Genomic DNA, 6,000 nt, shown 5'->3' with positions numbered 1-6,000 from the left:
TGGTGGAGCAGAGGCATTCATTCCAGAGCTAAAAAGAAAATAATTCTAGAGTATTTGCAGTATTGACCCTACTGTTCAGTCAAACCCATTCATAGGATGGAAAAAGAAGAATAAATAAAAATGTAAAAGGTCTATTTTTAAATAACATTTAAAATAATTATTAGTGTACCCTTTGAATGATTTTTATAAGTTGTAGTTATTATTAATTATTGGTATGTTGCTAGCTATGATCGGTGTTTTACAGATTGGGTGGAGGGTAGGAGTTCTCTTCCTTAGATGTTACAGTCTTAGATCAAGGGTAGGCAACCTTTTCTGATGTGGGTCAGAAAGATTCAGCCTGTGTCAGAAGCACTGCTTGCTTCCTCAGTAACACAGGTAGAGCACCCACAGCAGAGCACCCTTTGCTCAATGCTACCAAGCCCCACATCCACAAGCTATAAGTTGCTACCCCTGATCTAGATAATCATGCATCTAACAAGAATAAAAAAAAAACCCCAACTTTTTACATCTTCCAAATCACTATTTACAGCTAAATTTTGTAGGGGTTATGCTATAAGGTCAAGTCACTGTGTGCTCTCAGTATACAGAGGTGCAGGTGAAAAATTAATCCTTGGCCAACTCTCACACTTTGTTTGAACTCAGTTTTTGTACCAGATGAAATGATCTAGTTCTGGGGCATGACCCTAACAGCCCACATGAGGAAAAAAAAAAGTTAAAACAAATCTTAACGCTTTCCTGAATATGGACTAATGCAATGGTTCTTAACTGTGTTAGATTCAAATTAACCTCATGGAAAGACCTGGCTCTCAGTTTTCACTTGCTTTTCAACTACAGAAAAAAGAAACTGAGCAATTCCATTACAGATACCTCAGATCACAACAAGGAAGAATATTTTTAATGCTATAAATTCCTATTTGAAATCTCTGGTTTTATCTTGTGAATTTTATGTTCTCAAATGTAAGAGAGCTAATATCGCATCGTACCCCTTGTCACCCTTGAAAGGATCTTGCAACACCCTGGTTAAGATTCACTGCACTAAATCATGTATTTATATATTTTCTTGGACTGGGGACTAAAAGATAATCTAAAGCCACACTTAGAGCATTTATACATGTGCTCCAGGAGAGGGGTAGGGGGGTTAATTAGAACGGTTCTGAGAGCCATTCTAATTAAAGCACCCAGAGTGTCTTGTGTCTCAGTGTCCCACACTGAAAAATGGCAGCAGGGACACTTTAACTAAAGCTTATTGAACTAAGTTAAAGCATTCCCACCACCATTGTTCAGCATGGGGATACTGATACCTTTTGGTGGTCCAGAATTGAGTTTGCTTCAACATGTTGTAATTACAGCACATAGAAGCAACCTCACTGAATGTATATAGGCACTCTTAATGACTAATTAGATGGGTACAATGGTGCAATTGCCTAATTACAAACATTGCTTCCTATGCCTGATTTACAATACCTTTCCTGCTTAATAAACTGTTCATAAAGCAAACCAGGTCAGATACAAGCTTATGCTGCTAATCTTTATCAATGGCAATCTGAGATGTAGCGAGAGAAAGAGGAAGGTAACAAAGAAAGCAGAAATAATTGCCATCTCCAGCATAAAATATAAATAGAACATCAGACTAAATGGCTACAAGAGAAATGCTTTAGAGATTTTGACAGCAGACACTGCTAATCCCCTAAAAAGAGAAGAGTCAAACACAACTTACTTATGTCTGTACGTAAGGTTGAACATTGCTCTGGAATTCCTGACCACAGGAGCATTTCAAAGAACAACTGAAAGCACTGCAAATGTGAGTTAGTGTGCCAGCATAATTTATATTGCAGATTGTCTTGGCACTATTTTTAGGAAAGCTTGTCATTACTTTGATTCCTTCTGAAAAAATGACAGCTTTAAAATTGCCAAGTCTGAGAAATAATATAATTTCCAACAATTTTAAAATCCGCTAATTTTAAAAATATGTTCAAAGACAGATTTATTTAATTAGTAGAGCTGAGAGAACAGATTGCAATGGATTGTTTGGTCAATGGATGGGGCATTTATTTCTTTGGGCATTTCCTGTTTGAAAAATTGCCAAGGAGCAACTTGTGAAATTCTCATGTATATTTGTTACCTAAAAATTATTTACAAATGTGAATACACTTTGAAGCCCATATACAATGCAAAATTCATGCTTCTTTCATTACTGGTAGAGGTCAGATTATATGCTCTAGTTTTTGTGCATGGATGATGCTCGCACTAACATAGTATGAATTTCAAATGGCAAAAATTAGAGTCAAATAAATCAATACAATTCTGATCATCCTCTTTCCTCAAAACTGTGCGAGGGATTTTATAATAATGGGAAAAAATGGTCATTCTTAAAACTAATGAATAAAAAAGAAAGAAGAACTTGTCTTTGTTGTTGCTCTACAAAACAGGGTTTTATTAAATGGTTAAAGTAAAATATCTTGTCTTTGGTGAGATCCTTCTATATAACTCACAAAATCATGGTTGAGTACTGAAATTACTATCCGTAGTGTTACACTTCTTTATAAAACAGGCAAATAATGGAAAGAATGCTTTTGCATGTTACTTTAACAATTAATGGAGAAATGAATTGCATGTCATGGTTTTTGGGCAGAATCCTTCACCTAAAATTCTCGGCTCAGTTGCTAACCCCCTTTTATAATCTATACATGCAGCTTTGCATTTCAGGGATGTTCAGTGGCCCTCAAAAGCCTCAAAAAAACAATAACATACAAAGAAAAACTCATTCTTTACTCATGTCTTTGTATAATTCTTTCACACAAGGTGCCTAAAATGATCCATCCAGCTGTTTGAATAGGGATATTGTAGCACAAGGCCAACGTTGATTGAGGCCAATCTGCAAGGGCTAATTTGTGTTTTCTTATTCTTCAGACAGACCTCTTCAGTGTCTATAAAACTCTGTAAATGACCAGTTTGCTGCTGGAAAAAGCCTGATGATGGGCTAGAGAACTAGTGAGATCTGAATAATCAAGCTGTGTTGTTAAAAGGTACAAGGCATCAATCCCAAATCATTGAGATGATGCAAATCAGTTATTGTATTTTTAATGTGCATACTTTTAATTGAACAGCTTTGTTCATGCTTTATTGCTATGTGAAGATAAGCCAGAACAGGGAAGAAGCCGCTTTCCAGACCCTATTTCTCTAATTGCCAATAAAGCTTGTGCTATCCAAGATGGCAAGCAAAGGAAATCATTGCTCTGCTAATTCTCTTCTTCTTGCTCTTCCTTGCAGATAGTGTTGGATAAAGGATTTCCTTATATATTACATTTACATATGTGAAACAGTCAATAAATCTTTCTCTGTCAAAGTTATAATAATCTTTTTCTTTGTTTATTCTTTCTGTAAAAGAGGTTAACAAGCACATATTTTTTATACTAGTATTTTTTTTCCCTTTCTTTTCTCTTTTCTTGTTTTTCATTTCTCTGGGGATTATGCTGTTGGTAATCATTGAAAAATCTAATTTGTGGAAAGGGTCTAGTGATTTTAGTGAAGAAAGTATTATCAGGAAGCTAATTCCATCTTATGAGGTTGCACTGGTAAATTTTAGTATATATGTTTTATACAACAAGACATTACAATCTTGTAACTTTATATACATACCTTTTAAATAATCATAAATACATTTTAATAAAATTCAATACAGACGAATATTGCTATACAATTATAGTTAAGTGCTTGTATTGAAAATAATCATTTTTTATCTGGATAAAGGACAAGGGAGAAATTGTAATGTGATGAAATTACAGTCTCTAATAAGACTACAACATAAAAATCTACTGTTATAGATGAAGATGAATGTATGCATCACCTGAAAATACGTTTCAATATAAATTTTAACAAAGTGCCTGTGTAAAAACAAAATAAATTGTACTTAATTACAAAACAATATTGACCTTAAGTTATACTCTTAAAGCTGAAAAGGGCTTCATAAAAGGATATTTTGTACCCTGAATATATTAATATTTACTTTATTCAATAAGAAATGGCAAAAAATGTGTATATACATGCTCATTTTGAATTTGGGAGAAAGCACCGAGATTAAGTCGGTCCCAGTATTAATAAGATACCTATGCCAAAATTAGCAGAGTGATAGCAACAAGGATGTGGTGGTAGGAGCAAATTGAGGCATAGGCTTTGTAGGCCACCAGACTGTTATTAGCATAACTCATTGACTGTCCACATCCAGGTTTCTTAGCTCTGGTGTCTATTTATTCGGTTTGCCTTCCAGGATAGTTTCAAATCCCTCTGCGTAGTATCTAATTGTGATGATGATGTGGCTGTATTGTTTGTTTAGATGTTATATGTTGAAAATGGAGGGGTTTTTGGATGGGTTTAGTTTTGGCAGGGAAAGGGTTAATGGCTGGATTTCAGAAGGGCTGGATATAGCCTGGTTAATGGCACAATATCTTCTGGGTGGTGCTGGAATCATCCCTGACTGGAGAACTCTGGCTCTTTCTAGAAACTGGTGGCCAGAGGAGATACAAACATGGGTACTGGACAGTGCATGTGCCTGTGCATGCCTGCATGTGCCTGGGTGAGTGCCTGCCAGTTTCCAGCCTGCTGGACTGTATAGAAGCCTGCTGGTGTAAATCTCAAGAGAGTGGAGATGGCGAGTCAGACATATGGGAACAACAACTGAAAAGGATGGAATGGTAGGGCAGATGCAACCTGCTTGACCAGTAGAAAAGCCGAGACCTCTAGGGATATTCAGGAGTTTTCTGCAGAGGTAGTGATGTTACTGGCCAGGTACAGAGAAGCCAGAAAAAGCAAGTAAAAAAGAAAGTGAAAACTAGGAACCAGTCAGGTACAGAAAAGAAAACACTGGCCATGTGAAAGTGAAAGTTATTAGGAGATAGTAGGCACATCTACATGAGACACTTTACTCAAGATTACAGCAAATTACTATGCAGTAAGCATCACCATCTACATGTGCAGATGCTTACTGCACAGTAATTTGCTGTAATAATGAATCAATGTGCTACCTATAAATACAAGTAGTAAATTTACTTGGGAGTAATTATGGTGCAGTTTGTTACATGTAGACAGCTAACGAAGAGCAAATGTGCTCCTGGTCAGCTGGGCAGCAGAGGGCAGGGGAATTGCTCCTTGTCCCTGGGAGCTGCATGCTGCCAGGGTGGGCTCTGCCACTGGAGCATGGGAGGGGACAATGTTTCCCTGCCACAGCAGCAGGGAGCTCCCAGCCTTCACTTCGCAATTGTGGAGTAGGGGTTGGGAGCTCCATGCTGCTGGAGTAGGGAAATATTGTTCCCACCCAGGCTCCAGTGGCAGAGCCTACACCAGCAGCAGGCAGCTCCCAGTGGCAGGAAACAATGTCCCAGCTCCTGCTAGGAGACATCTATCTCCTGGCCCCATGCTCCCTTCCACCCAGGGGGAGGCTTCTTAACATACGTAGATACCTGCCTGGGGTGGGTTTACTTTAGAGTAAATTATTTTAGAGTAATGCTACCGCAGAGCATTTGCACATGTAGATGTGCCCAGTGAGGTAGATGTTCCCGCATAGAACCCTAAGCGCGCCAAAGCTATTAGGATGTGCACTCCCTGAGAAGTAAGATACCCAATTACAGGACAGCTAAATTTGGGGATTAAAAAACCCAACTTTAATAATTAGGGAAAAACACCACAATGTAAATTAACATAAGATAAGGTTAATTCACACTAGTATACTCTCCTCAATGTTTCTGCTTAATTGAAAATGGTTTAGTCTGACCTACTTAACCAATTATCACATTTTCAGGAATAGTTGCAGGGGAGAAGACTAGGCCCTGACAACTATGCTAAACAACAGATTACTTCCCTAGTGATACTGGTATCAACAGTCCAAGAACATATTAGAAATATGCCTTTCCACACCCTGTCTTTCTATACAAAATAGAAAGGGCATGTGTTTGATGATGTAACAATGTATGGTCTTTCCAGACAGTATTTTATGTCTTTTAAAGA

This window comes from Crocodylus porosus, unplaced genomic scaffold (genome assembly GCF_001723895.1).
Source record: "Crocodylus porosus isolate Cpor-Errol unplaced genomic scaffold, CroPor_comp1, whole genome shotgun sequence".
In the NCBI taxonomy this organism is placed as follows: domain Eukaryota; kingdom Metazoa; phylum Chordata; order Crocodylia; family Crocodylidae; genus Crocodylus; species Crocodylus porosus.
This window is presented reverse-complemented; position numbering follows the sequence as displayed.